Genomic DNA, 16,007 nt, shown 5'->3' on the forward strand with positions numbered 1-16,007 from the left:
TCCCCACTCTTCTATCAGGGTTCCTTCTAACTCTCAAATCAACTATTTGCATTCATACCTCTTGGTCTGCTTTTGAGGGAACCCAAACTAAGGCACAGGTCTAGGGAACATAAGAGATACTAATTCTTGCTCCTAATATTCTGTTTGACTAAAATCATTTTAAACCTAAACAAATCTAATAAATCTATACTATATGAACCCTGAAACAAGAATCCCCTAGTCACTGTTATTTACAAATGTTCTTCTTTGGAATACTAATGTGCAATAGTCAAAATAAGATGTCATTCAGGTGGTGCTTGATGATCTTACCTGCCCATAGATCATTCCACTGATGGTACAGAGGAACATAGGAGATTCAAACTCAAGGCAATTGAAGTTTACAGAGGCCATTAACAAGATGGGATCCATAGCCAAGAATCTTTCTGCCCATAAGATGGGGAAAGTAGTAGCTAGCTTGGAGCAAGGTTTATTCTTTACCACTTTTTGTGCATTGCATGGCCAAGGTGGGGAGAGACAAGCTCCTCTGCAACCCTCTGAAGCAGGGACTGAGTGGTGATAAAATTTTAATGAAGCCAGATAAATTAAGGGAAATACTGTGAAAATATTGAGGCTCTGGGACACCATTCAGACAGGAATAAGGTTGACAGTGTTAGAATGGAAGACAGCAAGGAAGCAGTCATACTCACAGGATGCTGCTGTAACCAAGTTTGTTACGGGAGTGGGTTAGTTATTCATTTTATGGACCACTACTCTCCAGTTTCCCATTTCAGTAAATGAGCTTATACTCTGCCGAACCAGCATCTCTTAAATCTATCTTTGTATTACAGAAGGGATAAGTCTCCCCTGAGGAAGTTGAAAAACAGAAAAAGCAGGATTTGAACCATGTCTTCAGGGATGATTACCTTTGCCTGGAATGATATTCTGTCATTCTCCTATAGGACAGAGGTCGTGGAGATCACTGTCTAAGACCATTCTTGCCCAGAGCTGCAGGCCTGTGTCTGGGGGACATTTGGAGGAATAGGGAAGCTAGTGCTCAATTCTCCTCTGCTGTGTAATGGTGCCTCCCTTTACTAAATCCAAAAAATGAATTCTGAGCTCTCTGGTACCTTGCACAAAGGAGGAATTGAGAGAACTCCATGGTAGACCAAGTTGCTCTCTTTCCAGGCAGGATATGGGTGTATATAAGGAGAACCTCAAGCCACCTAGTTACTTTCTGGTGCCCTGCATCTAACTGGTTCAGGATACTTAAATTTTCAGGAATAGGAGATGCAGGATCATATTAATGCAGCTGGTAAAGAATGTTGTTGGAGGATTTTATGGTTTGCATATCACTCTCAAAACTGACTGCCCACCGTAATTTATTCTTGTGGATGGAGGCAAATTAACATTCTCCGCATCCAGTGTGCTTTAAACTATGCAGAATAAGTTTTGCCTGTGGCTAGATCTAAGCAACTTCCTTTATCTTTAAATACATGCTCAAATCTCTTGAAAGACAGTATTGTATAGAGGCGGGTAAAAGCAAGAGCTCTGCATTTAGACTGCACGAATTCAAATCCTAGCATCAACCTTTCCTATTGTGTGACCTTATGCAAATGACTTAAATTCTCAGTAATTTATTTGCCTGTAAGTAGAAATAATAATAACTTTCTATTTCTGTGTGACATTGTAAAGATTCAATGAGCTAATGCCTGTGCTTGGCCCTCTCTATATAAAAGGCACTATTCTAAGATTATAAAAATGACTCATGATTTTACTGTCTTACTGTCAAAGAAAAGCCCATTTAAAGAAAAACTGCCCCTCCACTGAGAAGAAGACACATATGTCCAAGGCTTAGGGCCCAGCTGGAGTCTAGGCCAACGATCCCAGATCTCAGGTTGGGGCAGGATCACCTGCTTACAAGTCATGGGGAGTGAGAATCCACAGAGACTGTACCTACATGGTGCAGGCCTTCAACTCCTTTGTCCCATGAAACAACACAAATGCCTTTGGCTTTGACCCTGAAATTTTCTTCCCTGATGAATGAAGAAGGAGGCAGTTGGAACTCACTGCCTGGAGCAGGCCCTGGTGTTAGCATGGAAGTTCCAACCAGAACTCTGTAGGCTGTGTGAGGGAAAAGAGAGGAGCAGAAGGAACTAGTTGTTTCCACTAGCAGAGCTTTATGGACACAAAAATCTGTGAGTATAATACTCTGTGAGTATAATAGCACCAAGTGGGAAGTCATAGGATGTCTGGGAAGTTGTCCATTGAAATGATTTTGGGTATGGTGGGAAGCCAATCTTCCAGGCCACATCCTGAGTGTTGACAAACTCTCTTCTCTCATGGACCTTCCCTATTAGTGCTTGACAACCCCCTCATATATGATGAACACCTTTTTCATGTTCTACTTTAGGGGTCCCAAACTCAGACCTCCCTGGGGGCCTAGGAGTTAACATAAATGAGTGATGTCTCAGTAAGACTGAGGAGTTTGGGGGGCAGGAATGACATGGTGAAAACATATCCTGTGTAAGGAAGCAACTGCTATTCCCTTTTATTGCATTGTTGCCAGGTGGGACTTCTCAAAAGAAGTCAGAGTTTCTGTAAAAACTTCAGATAAAAAATAATAATCCTGCATGGGACAAACCAGCACATCTGTAGACCAGACCTGTCCCACTGACCATTATTGTGGACCTCTGTTCTGTTGTCTATAAAGTACATTCACATTCTTCTCCAATTTTCCCCAAAAGCCCTGGAGGTCTTTTCATTTTCCAGAGGAGGAAATGACTCTGAAGCGTGGTCTCATCATCATCACTCAGTTGTGGATGATACAGCTAGATCTCAGACCTGCTTTCCTCTGTAAATGAGTCCTTGTACTTTCAATCACACAATGTTCTTCTTCCTCCCCATTTTTTAAAGTTTATTTATTTATTTTAAGAGAGAGAGAGAGACAAGGGCAGAGGGAGAGGAAGGGAGATAGATGCCCAAGGAGGCTTTGCACCGTCAGTGCGGGGCCCAATGTGGGGCTCCAACTCATGAACTGTGAGATCATGACCTGAGCTGACATTAAGAGTTGATGTTCAACTGACTGAGTCACTCAGGCACCCACCCTTCTTCCCTTCTAATGGGAGTATGAAGTACTTGAGCTAAAAATAATATACTGAAAATTTGACAATGATTTTACAAAAGACCTGTTTTTTTAGGAGCAGTCAGTGCTACTCCAGTTAGAAATGGCTGAAAGAAATACTAGTGAAGAGAAGCTTTAAGGGCTTCCATGTGGAGGGAGTGGAGAATTTCTAGGAAAAGGAGGTTCTTAGGGATGTGGTGGGGGATTTAAAACATTTTAAACATTAAACATTTTTAAAAATTGTTTTCACTAAATGTGCAATAATTGAATAAATCCTGCAATTAAGACAAAGGTGGCCAGATTCTGGTATTGGTTTACAAATGGGCCACCCAAAGCAGGATTCGAACATGAGAGTAAGAACCATCCTTCATTTTTCTGCTTTGGGCAGTTACTCCCTGTGTCAGTTCAGGTCCTCCAAGAATCAGATACCAGGATGGATTAGATATTCAAGATGTGGGGAGATGCCTATGTAAGGGAGAAAGGAGCAGGAGAAGGCAGAGGGAGACTTCTGACCACAGTGCAGATCTGACATTTGTGAAAGGAGAATGGGAAGGAAGGGCTGATTAGGAAGAGACTCACCCTTCATGCAGTGCAATTCTGAGAAAGATGTGACTAGGCATCTGGGAATCCGTGAGACAAAGTTGCCTGTTAGATGAAACCTGCATCTGGCAGGACTGCTTTAGCTAGAACTAATGTGGTCAATCATCAGCTGGGAGAGCCCCAGTCCCACCAGCCTCTGACTAAATGCCACAGTGGGGCCAGAAGGCAGAAGCTGGGGTTGCCAGTCAACTATGCTCCCTGCAGCTGGTTTCTTAGTGGAACATCTGAGTGGGACATCTCCATATCCACCACCCTCTCCTTGCTTAGATACAACACAGAAGACCTCACAACAGAGCTAGAGCTTACTCTAGGTGAGTGAAGGGTTTTGGTAGAAACTAACGGATTCTTTTCTTTCCTGCCTGAGTTCTTAAACAATATAGACACAAGATGAAAATCAGTAAATGGTAGATAAAATACTGTCTTTCCTACTGATAAATATCTGCAGGCCAGTGGCCTTCTCAAAACCAAGCCCCAGGATTAAACACTTAGCCAGTCCCTCCACACTGACCTCTAGAGGACTCTACATCATTATCTGTCTCTGGAAAACTTACAGCATGTAGGAATGGGGAGAAAGCATGTTTCCTTTGTGCAGCCTCACTCCCAAAAGGAAAGAGGAACGAGCTGCACTACACATACCCAGTTTACCCTTTCAGGGAGGAGGAAAGGATTGATGAGAGGAAAGCCAAGAGTTATCTAAAAGGAAACACTAGAAATGAGGAAGAATCATTTTTCTTTTTTTTAACTAAATTTTTTAAATATAATTTATTGTCAAGTTGGCTAACATACAGTGTATACAGTGTGCTCTTAGTTTTGGGTGTAGATCCCCATGATTCATTGCTTACATACAACACCCTTTTCCTCTTTCCTTCTGGTTCTAGCTTGAGTCCTCTCCATACAGTTGAAGACTTGAGTGCAAGAGGTTCATTTGTGGTCTCAGTAGGAAAAACTGAAGGAGCTGGGAGAGCAACATGGGAAAGAAGTTTACTCTTTCTAGAAACAGATTCTAGGCAGAGTTTGGGGTACAGATGTTTTTTAGGAATCAACACCTGTGAAAGGAGGGAGGAGGAATCGGGATTGGGTATCCTGTACTATGATGCAGACTGGAAAATCCTCAACCAGGCTGGCAGGGGGCTCTGGAGCAAATATTGCTCATCAGCATCATCCTACAAGGGACACAGATAGCCAAACCGTTGAATCTTAATCTTACATAGTCACCAGATGTGGGCTGTCCAAAAACCTGACCTCAGGTGAGATCACTGTAAAATTAAGGTAGACCCTGAAGGAGCTGACATCTGGAGCTTCTGGGCACATTCTCTGAGTGGGGATAGTACATCTTCTGTCTACTATAGGAAGAAAGCCAATACAGAATGTTGAGCAGGATACTTCTGTGGGAAAGTAAGTCTCAGTTTTCTTGGGGAATCTCTGAGAATCCACTGAGAATATGCCTCAAGACTGTCCCATTAAGGGATGGGGAGGCTGAAGTATTTATCCAGTAATCTCTACCTGCCATTGGTTGGGGGGTACTCCTAGCAGCATTTGATGCCAAGCACCACCAGGCAAATGCCTTTAGCGCCAAAGAAAATCCTTAGGCAGAGAAGCTCAGATAGATGCTTGAGGTGGAAGGTTGTCCATTGCAGCTGCAGACCAGTTCAGAAATGACCAGGGATGTGTAGAGTGGGATCAATAGCATCTGCCACACCTCTGAATTTGCCTAGGAATGTCATCTGTTTAAAGGTAAAGTAAGTAGCAATTCTGAGTTTCTGCTGCACTTTTAGATTGTGACCAGCAGGTAAATAATTCTGTGATTGGTCTAGTTCTAGCAAATGTGAGCTTCAGTCTTCTCTCTGGGAGCAGAGAATGAATAGAGTATGGATGATGACTGTAGGGCTATAAGCAATGTGAGACATTAACCCATAGAGGCAGGAACTGGTGTAATTCAGGTTGCATTTAGAATAATCTTTGACTCTCAGTAGGGATATAGAGCCTACTTTGTAAATAGCTGGCAATGTTTGGCAGTGGGAGGTGTTTGAGCCTCTTTCTAGTCATCCAGTATTTCAATATTAACCATTCTGCACCACACACAGTGGGGAAATCTTGAAAAGTACAAGGGCACTTGCAGTGCCCTAGTTTACTGGGGGTTGTCCTGCTGAAGCCCAACTCCAACCTCCCCACGTCTGGTATGATCTACAGAAATCTACACAAATGAATCCCTAAAAACAGATTTCTAGAAGCGGAGCTACTTGTATGGTCTGCCACTCCTAAGTCTAAGACTCTAGAATTTCTACCCTCGTTTAATATGAATCTAGTAACTGCTGTCCTAAAGCTGATGCCAGAAAGACTGTTGTTTTCCCTAGTGTTTACAAGGGAGCTAGTCCCCTCTTGGGTGCAATCAGGATGCCATGGGTCCAGTGAAGAGGGAGACTTAAAGAGTTGGCTGGGAGAAAGCAGATTGCTAGAAGTACTTCTGTGTTTTGTCCAGAAAGCAATGGCGTCTGGACTATTCTCCAGTGTTCCTCTGTCCTGAAGGGTTAATGTACAAACCATCTGTTCTCTCCCTCAGATAGCCTGTGCTGTGTAGGAAGCTGACTCTTCCTCCTCCTTCATGAAAAGAACATGGCTCAATTTGTAATTACTTCTTCCTTTTTGGACTATATACTTCCAGTAGTCTGTGTGATATAATTTGGCTAGGAGTCAAGATAATTACAATTTGCCACTATTTTTGTCCTTAAGAGATTGTAATTACATAACAAAATGAATCTAGTGAAGACAGTAGTGTCTTGTCACTATGCCTAGGAGTATGACAAATAAAAACATCAGTACATGACTCCCCAGCTTATTTACCTCCCCAACTTGTGAACAGAATTCTGCTGATGTCCAGTGAGCTCTAACATCCCACCTACCTCAACCTGTCCAAAAGTACCTGGATCCATCAGAAAGCCCTGTGGAATTTAACTCTAAACTCTGGAATCAATCCATTCCTACCTCTTCATTACCACCTTTTTTATTTTCATCTCTTTGTAAATGGGCTCTGTGCATCCATTATTGTTCCTTTCATATAATTTTATTCAAAGCAGCCAGCATAATTTTTTTAGACATTTAGATTTATTCATGCTATCCCTCTATTTAAAACATATCTTGACTTCCCATTGCCCTTAGAATTAAATGCAAGCTTTTTAGGTATTACGAAACCCCACGCCATCCAGCTCCTACCTACTTCTCCACTTTGTCTCATTTTATTTCCCCTCCTTCACTGAATTGTAGCCACAATGAACTTAGACTTAAATGGGATTCTCCTGAAAGCAGACTCTAAGACAAGGATTTCTATGTTTTAGTTTATAGACTAATATGAATGTTCTGCCAACTGCTAAATATATCCATTTCAATTATGCACTCAGGGGCCAGGGAGCTGACAAGATAGTTTTATGGACTAACTGGACCAACCATGAAATAGATGTGACATTTTGAGTCCCCTGATGTCACTGTACTAAAACCCTGCATTCAGTGACTTTCAAAGTATCTGGGTATTCCTTTTTGACCAGTGTATAGTTACTTTGATAAATAGCCATAGGAAACTTTGGGGAAGAATTGGAAGAATCATTACTATATCTACTTGCTGTGGTGTTTCAAGTTCTTTGCTCCAGGATACTTGGCCTTTTCTTCAGTGATTCAACTTGTGTCTGAGAAATGACTGGGGTCTGGAACACTGATAAGGAATTGTGATTTTTCATTGTGACAACTGACACCAGATTTCTTTTTGTCTGCTTTTGGTATTTTCTTTGAGGCAGGTAGTGTTTATATATGTCAAGTAATATTCATGTTGGCTGCCTATCCATTTTTCCAAAAGAACATTATTGCCATTTGTCCTTGCAGGTAAGAGCTTCAAGTTGCCATTTTTGAGCCATTCTGTTCTTTATAGCAATTATTTCCACATTGCATCTCATGACTAAATAATATCATTTGGCCTCTGATATTTCCAGAAGCCATTTATCTCTATTGACCCTATGGAGCCCAATTCTAGAGTAACTTTCCCTACCATCAGCTGTCACCTACAGAGGATGTTTACCACTGTTTGTGTCTCTATGATGCCAGAGGACCCCTCACTGAGATGCCTTATTTTTGTAAGATGCCTTATTTTCCCCCTCATGGAACATGGTCATTAATCTGATGGGTTTTCTGATCTTCTATGATAGTTCTTTACTAGCATGCTCATCTAAGACTTTTGACTCCTTCCTGGAGGTAGTCTGGTGTCTCTACTTCAATTACTTTGGCCATCACTATTTTCAAGCTTCCATAAGCCATTGAAGCAGTGAATTCAGATTTAGAGTTTAGGAAAGGATATGTAGAACTGGTCCTGAGTCATTGGGGAGTATCCTCCACATATTACTATCAACAAGTTTTCTCTTATCCACTCATACTTCAGTCTTCCTGTCTTTTCCCTGGAGAGTCCAATTCCAGCATCCCCCAGGTTCACTCCCAGCCACATTCTCTCCATTCCTGTCAGTACATATTAACCAGGTTCCAAAACTGTTTGGGTGATTTTTTTTTCTATGAAAGCATGGACGGTACTTCCTTAATTGGGTCATGGTGGCTCTTGATCCTCACTATTGGTCTAGAAGCCATGAGGAAAGATGAGGTCATATATTTAGAAGGGAAAACAACATCTTGCAAGGCATTGGCCTCAGGTGAGACCTTTGCATGTTTCCAAGTAGTAGGAGGTGGCATTAGCAAGGAGTTGTGGGGCATTTATGTAATGTACAGAGTGTTCAAGGGAATGTGGACATTTAGACCTCTTAAGTGTGTTCCTTCATGTGTTTCTAACACAGGCCTTTATTCATAGGGCCAAACTTTAACATAGATTTACTGAGAATGAGAATTCAGCCTTATTTATAATTCTGCTATTATAAAACCAAGTACTGAGATTGATTTTCAGCATAGTCTGCCCTTAAGCTGCAGGAAATTAGCTATTTCAATGCTGCTGGGAAGCTCTCAAGCTTTTATATTGTGACTGAATTGGTAGTTAGCTGACCTGAACCTGTCATTTTCTTCCTTAAGAGCATCATTGGCTCTTAGTAACCAACCAGCTCCATGGTTCCTAAACTTATAATTGTCCTTATATCTCTGTAAATTGCATAAGCTGGTGCATTCCCTTCTACTTCTATCCCAGCCCAACTCACCACAGATGAGAGCCTTAGTAATGCTAAGCACACTCATCCCATTTAAGACAAGGAATGAGGTTAAAAATCAAAGGCAAAACTATCTAAATCTGTACTTTACTTTTAATTTTATAGGTTTAGAAACTGAGGCACAAAGTGATCAAAGTAACCCTCCAGGTAGTTAGTAGCAGAGCTTAGCCTAAAGTAAGTCCCTTGACTTACTCTAGCAGTCCTTCTGGCAGTCCAAGTAGAATATAAATTTCCCATTTTTGTCATACAGATCATTTCTTGAAAGTATTTCTAAGTGGTATTCATGTTGCTCTTGGTGCTCCACTCAGATCTCTTCTACCAGCTGGTGCACTCATGCCCCAGATGTTCTGAATGTTATCCAGTAACAACTCATGCTGCTCCTTCTCCAGAGATGTAGCTCTTGGCCAGAGGAGGAGGAGGAGGAGGAGGAGGAGGAGGAGGAGGAGGAGGAAGAGGAAGAAGAAAACAACCTGTGGGAGGTTGCACTACACCTCACCTCTTTCCTCTCACCTGCTCACCTGGGCCAGACCTTGGCCAATAAGTGGATCAAGGCATAAGAGGCCAGGCCCCTTACTTTGAGGTACAACTACTTTTATTGTACAATTTATGTTTCAGAATTATCATGTAATCAGACTAAAGTGAGTACATTTTTGTTTAGCCTTTTCATCTGTTCTATCCTGCCTCCCTCATTCTCTTTTTCCTAAGAATATTCACCCAATTAATCACTTAAGAATATCCATCTTAGATTTCTAGAGAACTCCAAATAAGACAGCTGGTAAAAGAAGAAGTCTCTAAGGATGGATTCTGAAGTTAGATTTCTCACCAGCTGTGTGGCCATGATTATGTAAAGTAATGATAGCCCCTGGCATGCTGGAACTATGTGATTGCTAAAACTAACTGAAATGAAGTACAGGTAGAAGATAAAGGTCTCGTTGGTACAGTGCCTTGGACACTTGAGAAGTATGGTAGAGGGAACAAGAAATATCCATTCCACAATTCTTATAGTTACTAAAGTGCTGGTGATGTATTAAAGAGAGAAAATTACACTTAGGTATATTAACCAATGATTTAAATCAAGGTTTAGGAGTCAGATGTCTTCTTTGACAATATTTTTAAAGACCCACATCTGGTATAGTGGTGGGAAATATGGTGGAGTAGGAAGATCCTGAGCTCACCTCCTCCCATGAATGTACCAAGGCTGTAACTCCATGTAGAACAACTGTCCCTAGATAATGACGTGAAGGCTAGCAGATTTCCATAGCTAAAGATTTAAAGAAAAATACACACTGAGAAGTGTAGGAAGGGCAGAACGTCCTCTCATCAGGACGCAAACCCTCAGTGTGAAAACCCACAAGTGGGAGGGATAACACATTTACAGAGGTCTTCCCTGAAAAAGGAAGGTTTCAAACCCGATATGAGATAATCCATGCTCTGGGAAGACAAGCCTCCATAATGTCTGTTTTTCAAAATTAACAGAGCTTAATTCTGGGAGGGCCTGAGGGCTATAGGAAATAAAGACTCCACTCTTAAAGGGCCTACCTGTAATCTCACACTCTCTGAAATTTAGAAGAGGCAGCAATTTAAAAAGGATCTGGGGCTTTCTGCCTGTGGACACCACTGAGTAAGCATCATTAAAGCCTCCCTTCCCACCACGTCTAAGTCAGAGTCTCCCAAAGAGCCTGAACAGTTGTGGAAGCTTTTCATCGGAGGTTTGAGCTTTGAAACAACTGATGAAAGTCTGAGGAGCCATTTTGAACAATGGGGAACGCTTAAGGACTGTGTGGTAATGAGAGATTTGAACACCAAGCACTCCAGAGGCTTTGGATTTGTCACCTATGCCACTGTGGAAGAGGTGGATGTAGCCATGAATGCCAGGCCACACAAGGTGGATGGAAGAGTTGTAGAACCAAAGAGTGCTGTCTCCAGAGAAGATTCTCAAAGACCTGGTGCCCACTTAACCATGAAAAAGATTTTTGTCGGTGGCATTAAAGAAGGCACTGAAGAATGTCATCTAAGAGATTTTTTTGAATAGTATGGGAAAATTGAAGTGATTGAAATCATGACTGACCGAGGCAGTGGCAAAAAGAGAGGCTTTGCTTTTGTAACATTTGACAACCACGACTCTGTAGACAAGATTGTCATTCAAAAATACCATACTGTGAATGGCCCCAACTGTGAAGTAAGGAAAGCTTTATCTAAGCAAGAGATGGCTAGTGCTTCCTCCAGCCAGAGGTCAAACTTTGGTAGTGGTCGTGGGGGTGGTTTTGGTGGGAATGACAACTTTGGCTGTGGAGGAAACTTCAGTGCCACTGTTGGTGGCAGTCAAGGTGGTGGTGGATATGGTGGCAGTGGGGATGGCTATGATGGATTTGATAACAATGGAAGCAACTTCGGAGGTGGTGGAAGCTATAATGATTTTGGCAATTACGAATATCAATCTTCAAATTTTGGACCCATGAAAAGAGGAAATTTTGGAGGCAGAAGCTCTGGCCCCTATGGTGGCAGATGCCAATATTTTGCCAAACCATGAAACTAAGGTGGCTATGGCAGTTCCAGCAGCAGCAGTAGCTATGGCAGTGGCAGAAGTTTTTAATTACTGCCAGGAAACAAAGCTTAGCAGGAAAGGAGAGCCAGAGAAGTGACAGGAAAGCTATAGATTACAACATATTTGTGAACTCAGCCAAGCACAGTGGTGGCAGGGCCTAGCTGCTACAAAGAAGACATGTTTTAGACAATACTCACGTGTATGGGCAAAAACCTTGAGGACTGTATTTGTGACTAATTGTATAACAGGTTATTTTCATTTCTGTTCTGTGGAAACTGTAAAGCATTCCAACAAAGGGTTTTAATGTAGTTTTTTTTTTTTTTTTTTTTTTTGCACCCATGCTGTTGACTGCTAAATGTAATAGTCTGATCATGATGCTGGATAAATGTGTCTTTAAAAAAAAAATGCACCTGGGCCATAGATGAAAGAGATTTATTGATTAATTTTAGGGTGTGTGCCAGAGGGGCAGGGATCTGGAGGAACTTTCTCTGGGAATGTAAGCACAGGTGGGCTTGCCTTCTTTCAGCCTAGGTCATTCAGTTCTGACATTATCTACCTTGCTAACACTGCTTGCCCTGACCCAGCATTCCCATGTAGATTTGTTCCACCCAATCTGCTGACCCCTACAGGCACCCCTCCAAAGAGGCTACCACCTGCCACATCTGGTGGGCAACCTCAGCTGGGACTGGTGCCCCTCAAGTGACTCTTGTCCTGGAAAGGGAAGGCCAGCCTAGCCTACCAGCACACCCACAGCAGCTACTGGGCTTCACAGCCAGCCACACCTGGGGTTAACCCCACTGAGCATTATGCCAGCAGCAGTTGCAACTGGGCCTCTCAGCTTGCCATTCTGGGGCTCATACTTACCCACCAGTGCACCTGTAGTAGTTGCAGCTGGCCATTCATCCAGCCAGCCCAAAGGCCTGTCCCACCCACCATCACACCTACAGCAGTTGCAGCTCAATCACAACAGGAGGCCACAAACAGCTCACACAAGGCAAACCCCTAGGGCACCTAGTTCTGGTAATAAGGAATATTGCATTTCTGGGCCCACAGAATGCCATCTACATAAGATCATAACCTCTAAGACCAAGAGATGGAGCTGGCCTACCTAATATTTAGAAAAAAACAGGCAGTCAGACAACATAAGGAGACAGAGGAATTCCAAACAAAAGAATATGAGAAAAACTCAAAAAAAAAAAAGAATGAAATGAAACAGAGATAAGCAATCTACCTGCTAAAGAGTTCAAAGTAATGGTCATAAAGATGTTCATCAAATTTTGGAAAGAGTAAATGAAGTGAGAACTTCAACAACGAGATAGAAAATATAAAAAGAACCCAAAAGAGTTAAAGAATACAAGGACTACCATGAAAAATACACTAGAGGGAATCAACAGAAGATTAGAGGATGTAAAAAGATGGATCAATGATCTGAAAGAAGGGCAGTGGAAAACATCCACTGATAAGCAAAAAGAAAAAAATGAGGAGAGGTTAAGGGCCTCTAAGACATAAGTGATACTAACATTTGCATTATAAGGGTCCCAGAAGGTGAAGAGAGAAAGAGCAGAAAACTTATTTGAACAAATAGCTGAAAACTTTCCAAACTTGGGGAAGGAAACATACATCCTAGTCCAGAAAGTGAGAGATCCACAAACAAGATGAACCCAAAGGGATCTACACAAAGACACATAATTAAAATGTCAAAAATTAAAGATAATCTTAAAAGCAGCAAGAGAAAAGACACTAGTTACCTACAAGATACACCCATAAAACTATCAGCTGATTTTTCAGCATTTTTCATGTCAGATCAAAAGAGAGTGGCATAATATATTTAAAGTGCCGAAAGGAAAAAAACAAACCTACAGCTGAGAATACTGTACCCAGAAATGTTATTCTGAATGAAGGAGAGATTAATTCCCTCGACAAACAAAAATTAAAGGAATTCATCACCACTAAACTGGCATTACAAGAAATGTTTAAGGGACTTCTTCAAGCAGAAAAGGTCATAACTACAGGTAAAGCAAACCTAAAGGTAGTAAATTAATCACTTATGCCTAGTATAAAGGTTAAAAAAACAAGTAGTAAAATCAACTGTATCAACAATAAATATTAAGGGACAAAAAAATAAAAAGATGTAAAATATGACATTAAATACATAAAATGTGGGTGCAGGGGAGTAAAATGTAGTGCTTTTAAAATGTGTTTGAACTTAAGAAACCCTTAACTTAAAGTAGATTGGTGTATACTTAGGGGATATATATAAACCTCATGGTAACCACAAACCAAAAACCTGTTACAGATGCACAAAAAATGACAAAGGAATCCAAACATAACAATAAAGAAAATTGTCAAATCTCAAGGGAAGAAAGCAAAAGAAGGAGGGCACAGAGAAGTGCAAAAAACAGCTAGAAAACAAACAAAATGGCAATAAGTACATAACTACCAATAATTACTGTAAATGTAAAAAGACTACATTCCAATAAAAAGGCATAGGTGATTGAATGGATAAAAAAATAAGACCCATTTATATGATGCCTACAAAACACTCACTTCAGATTTAAAGACACACTGAAAGTGAAAGGATGGAAAAAGATATCCTATGCAAATGGAAACAAACATAAAGCTGGAGTAGCAATACTTATATCAGACAAAATAGACTTAGAAAAGACTGTAATGAGAGACAAAGAAGGGCATATATAATGATAAAAGGGCCAATTCCACAAGGAGATATAACAATTGAAAATATATATGCACCAAACATAGGAGGACCTAAATATATAAAGCATATATTAATAAATATAAAGGAAGAAATTTACAGTAATACAATAGTTGGGACTTTAACACCCTATTTACATCAATGAATAGATCAATAAAGAAACAGTGACTTTGAACACACTAGACTAGGTGGTCTTAACAGATATGTATAGAACATTATATCCAAAAATAACAAAATATTCAAGTACAAATTGAACATTCTCCAGGTTATATCACATGTCATAATAAACTTAAGAAGATTGAAATCATATCAAGAAACTCTTTTGACCACAACAGTATAAAACCAGAAATCAATCACAACAAGAAAAGTGGAAAAAACACAAACAAATGGAAGATAAATAACATGCTACTAAACAATGGGTCAATGAAGAAATCAAAGAGGAAATTTAAAAATACCTTGAGACAAATGAAAATGGAAACACAATGATCCAAAATTTGGGGGATGCAGCAAAAACTTTTATTATTATTATTATTTAAGAATGAGAGAGACAGCACAATCAAGAGAAGGACAGAGAGGGAGACAGAATCTCAGGCAGGCTCCATGCTGTTAGCACAGAGCCAGACATGGGCTTGAACTCACAAGCCAGGAGATCATGACCTGAACCAAAATCCAGAGTCAGACACTTAACTGACTGAGCCACCTAGGTGCCCCTCTTTCTAAGAGGAAAGTGTATAATGATACAGGCTTACCTCAAGAAGTAGGTAAATCTCAGTCTAACCTTACAACCAAAGGAACTACAAAAACAAGAACAAACAAAGCCCAAAGAATGAAGTAAGGAAACAATAAAGATCAGAGTGGAAATAAGTGAAATAGAGACAGACAGACAGAAAGACAGAAGAAAGAAAAAAAAAAGATCTATACACTAAGAGCTGTTGTTTGAAAAGATAAATAAAATTGATAAACTTTTAACCAGACTCATTGAAAAAAAAAAAAAAAGAGTGAGGATTTAAAAGAATAAAACCAGCAATTAAAGAAGGGAAGTTACAACCAACACCACAGAAATACAAAGGTTTACAGGAGACAACTACAAATATACATATATACATATATATACATATATATATATATATATATACACACACACACACACACACACACATATATATATGCCAACAAATTGGACAACCTAGAAAAAATAATAAATTCCTAAGAATATACAGCTTCTGGGCAATGCACCCCAATATATATGGTAGCACTATCAACAATAGCCAAAATATGGAAAGAGCGCAAATGTCCATCGATGGATGAATAAAGAAGATGTAGTATATATATACAATGGAGTATTACTTGGCAATCAAAAAGAATGAAATCTTGCCATTTGTAATTACCCAATAGAGGGTATTATGCCAAGTGAAATTAGTCAGAGAAAGACAAATATCATATGACTTCACTCATATGAGGACTCTAAGACACAGAACAGATGAACACAAGGGAAGGAAAGCAAAAAAATATATAAAAACAAGGAGGGAGACAAAACATGAGACTCTTAAATATGGAGAACAAACAGAGGATTACTGGAGGGGATGTGGGAGTGGGGATGGGCTAAATGGGTAAGGGGCATTAAGGAATCTACTCCTGAAATCATTGTTGCATTATGCCAACTAACTTGGATGTAAATTAAAGAATAAATTAAAAAAAAATAAACATTAAATGTTTTTAAAAAAAGAGAGAAAAAAAGAAACTCCTGAATTTTGTGCACAGAATAATTGGAGGGTTGGGAAAGGCCAAAATGTCAAAGAGAGACATGATTGAGCAAAGTGTTATGTTATATTGATGAAATATTATGCAGGTATTAAAATGATAACC

The 16,007-nt window shown here is 40.2% G+C and overlaps 1 pseudogene; it reads left to right on the top strand.

The window, feature by feature from the left end:
* The first annotated feature begins 3,752 nt into the window (after positions 1-3,752).
* Positions 3,753-12,589, top strand: LOC124521091 (heterogeneous nuclear ribonucleoprotein A1-like; annotated as a pseudogene).
* Positions 12,590-16,007: the final 3,418 nt, after the last annotated feature.

Source organism: Lynx rufus, unplaced genomic scaffold (assembly GCF_022079265.1).
Source record: "Lynx rufus isolate CCGP_SWC_20201006 ecotype Redwood Valley unplaced genomic scaffold, mLynRuf1.p SCAF_3, whole genome shotgun sequence".
Taxonomy (NCBI): Eukaryota; Metazoa; Chordata; class Mammalia; order Carnivora; family Felidae; genus Lynx; species Lynx rufus.